General features: G+C 35.6%; 1 non-coding gene across 1 annotated transcript; it reads left to right on the top strand.

Moving 5' to 3' along the window:
• Window positions 1-1026: 1026 nt before the first annotated feature.
• On the top strand, window positions 1027-1166 carry LOC116548026. Its single transcript, XR_004267279.1, has one exon. It is a non-coding gene; the product is annotated as a U4 spliceosomal RNA (small nuclear RNA).
• Window positions 1167-3247: the final 2081 nt, after the last annotated feature.

Raw genomic sequence — 3247 nt, 5'->3', positions numbered from 1 at the left:
GATGTATACACGGCTGGAATACACATAAAATGACAAACAAAACTTAAGATAATTAGGAACTAAATACGCTGAATTTCTTTTTAAATTCAGCAAAATTCAGCTTTGCAGCCTGGAAACAAGTCCTCTACGCATGAAGAATCAATCTTATTTGTCTACCTTTGATATTTTCTACCTCTAACGTGAAGTTACAAACTAACTTAAATGACACATTCATGCCTTATTATGGAGCATGAGTTACACAGCAAGCACTGCTACATTTATTGTAAAAACATTCTCATGGCTTATGAAGCTTCCTTAGTACTTACCTAAACAAATTGACCCAATCAATAAATACATTTACTCATGTCCATTATAAAAAGTGAAAAAAACAGTAACAGGAAAAGTAGGCTTATATAGGGTTCTTCAAATAAAAAAACAAGTTGAATGTTCCAACTAAATAAAATTTAATACACTAATTTTGGATTTACAGCTAAAATTATTTTGTGTACATAACTAAATTTCTTCTCCTTTCTTTTTTGAGAAAGAATCTTCCTCTGTCACCTAGCCTGGAGTGCAGTGGTGCGATCTTGGCTCACTGCAATCTCCATCTCCCAAGTTAAAGCTATTCTCCTGCCTCACCCGCCCCAATAGCTGTAATTATAGGTGTGCAAACCACCACCCCACACTAACTTTTGTATTTTCAGTAGAGATAGGGTTTCACCATTTTTGCCAGGTTGATATCAAAATTCTGACCTTAGTTGATATGTCCACCTCGGCCTCCCAAAGTGCTGGGATTACAGGTGTGATCCACTGTGTCTGGCCTGTGACTACATTTCACTAAAATCACTTTTATAATCATGGAGCAACTCACAAACTTAGTACTTTGTAAACTATAAAACAAAATTTATATAATAAACAAGAAAGTCATGGGTCTAACAGAAGTATCGGGCAAGTAAAAACATATAATTTGTATGAAAAGATTCTGAACCATAAGCCATAATATATTACAGTAATAAATTCAATGCAAACTAGAAAGTACAGATTTGCAGCTTTGTGCAGTGGCAGTATCATAGTCAATGAGGTTTATCCGAGGCGCGATTAATGGAATTTAAAACTTTCCCCAGTACCCCACAAGGATGACGTGAAATATAGCCAGCACTGGCAATTTTTGGCAGTCTCTACGGGGACTGAATTATTTAAAAAAAGGAAAGGAAAGAAAAAAAGAAAGCAAAGATTTGCATTCAGCATTTTTGAGTATTTTTGTTTTCTAAAAAATCAGACATCTGGCTGGGTTTGGTGACACACACCTGTAATCCCAGCACTTTGAGAGGCCAAGGTGGGTGGATTCACTTGAGGTCAGGAGTTCAAGACTAGCTTCATCAATATGGTGAAACACCATCTGTACAAAAAATACAGAAATTAGCTAGGTGTGGTGGCCTACACACCTGTACTCTCAGCAGCTGGAGAGCCTGAGAAAGGAGAATTGCTCAAATACAGGAGGTGGAGGTTTTAGCCAGCTAATATCATGCCACTGCACTTCAGCCTGGGCAATAGAGCAAGACTCTGTCTCAAAGAAAAAAAAAAAAAAAAGAAAGAAAGAAAAGAAAGAAACAGAAAATTAGACATGTTATTAAAATTGCCTTCTTCCAGGGGCCGGGCGCGGTGGCTCAAGCCTGTAATCCCAGCACTTTGGGAGGCCGAGGCGGGTGGATCACGAGGTCAAGAGATCAAGACCATCCTGGTCAACATGGTGAAACCCCGTCTCTACTAAAAATACAAAAAATTAGCTGGGCATGGTGGCGCGTGCCTGTAATCCCAGCTACCCAGGAGGCTGAGGCAGGAGAATTGCCTGAACCCAGGAGACGGAGGTTGCGGTGAGCCGAGATCGCGCCATTGCACTCCAGCCTGGGTAGCAAGAGCGAAACTCCGTCTCAAAAAAAAAAATAAATAAATAAATAATTGCCTTCTTCCAATATTGATATTTTATTCTGAAAATACTTACAAACTCATCCTCAAACACAATTAATTCATAATTTGTTTACACCGAAAGTTTATATTTAGACTAATAGATCACGTTTAACTCTATGCACATCAAAACTAAAAGTTGGTGTGTTTGCAAGCATGCAGGCCATGTATTCAAATAAAAATATATAATAAACTTTGAACGGTATTTATTCAGAACTCAGATATGTGTAAATTTTATTTATAACTGTATATAATTTTTAGTATTACAAAAATGATTCTGTAAATAGCATTTTAATTGTACATTTTAAAATAACAAAAACTGTAGAATTGAATTGATTGTAATTCAAAATATAAATTCTAGAGCTGATGAATACCTAACTTCACCTAATGTGATCATTATATATTGTATACCTTTATCAGAATATGTATATATAACGTAAATATTACATACCCACAAAAATTAACAGAAATAAATTTAAATTTTAAAAAAGAAAAAAAGAAAAAACTTTTACCTATGGGAACAATATTCCTTAACTTATTTAAAGTTTAAGCCATTGGCAAAAAAGATCAGAGATGTTAGCCCATCATGTTACCATCTTATACCGACACACTTGAGTAATGGGGACTAGGTTAAAGAAATTGGAATAACAAGACTTAATGTACAATATTTGACATGTGAAAAATGTTGAAGAAATTAAGTTCACACATAATCTGAAATTTTAAAACTGTGCTACATTTTGTTTCATAAAAGTACAATTAGTAAAATAATATAATACAAATTAATTTTATTTATTTATTTATTTATTTATTTGAGCTAGAGTCTCACTCTGTCACCCAGTCTGGAGTGCCATGGCACAATATTGGCTCACTGCAACCTCCACCTCCTTGGTTCCAGCAATTCTTCTTCCTCAGCCTCCTGAGTAGCTGGGACTACACGTATGTACCACCACACCTGGCTAATTTTTGTGTTTTTAGTGGAGACGGAGTTTCACCATATTGGCCCGGCTGGTCTCAAACTCCAGACCTAGTGATTCCCCCACATCAGCCTTCCAAAGTGCTGCAATTACCAATGTGAGCCACTGTACCCGGCCAATTTAATTTTAACTAAAACCAAAAATATTTGTTTCTTAACGCAATGCACAAGAATACGACTCTGAACACTTAGCTTCATACATCACTCAATATTGTAAGTTAACCACAAAGAACTTTTTTTACATAGATTATGCATCTTACATTTTAATATCCTTACTCTTTCATAAAAGACATCATAAATGCTCACGTAATAAAAACAATTTCTCATATC

Source organism: Sapajus apella, unplaced genomic scaffold (assembly GCF_009761245.1).
Source record: "Sapajus apella isolate SASKATOON/1434 unplaced genomic scaffold, GSC_monkey_1.0 scaffold6320, whole genome shotgun sequence".
NCBI lineage: Eukaryota > Metazoa > Chordata > Mammalia > Primates > Cebidae > Sapajus > Sapajus apella.
The sequence above is the reverse complement of the archived record's forward strand: the minus strand, read 5'-3'. Positions and strand labels throughout refer to the sequence as shown.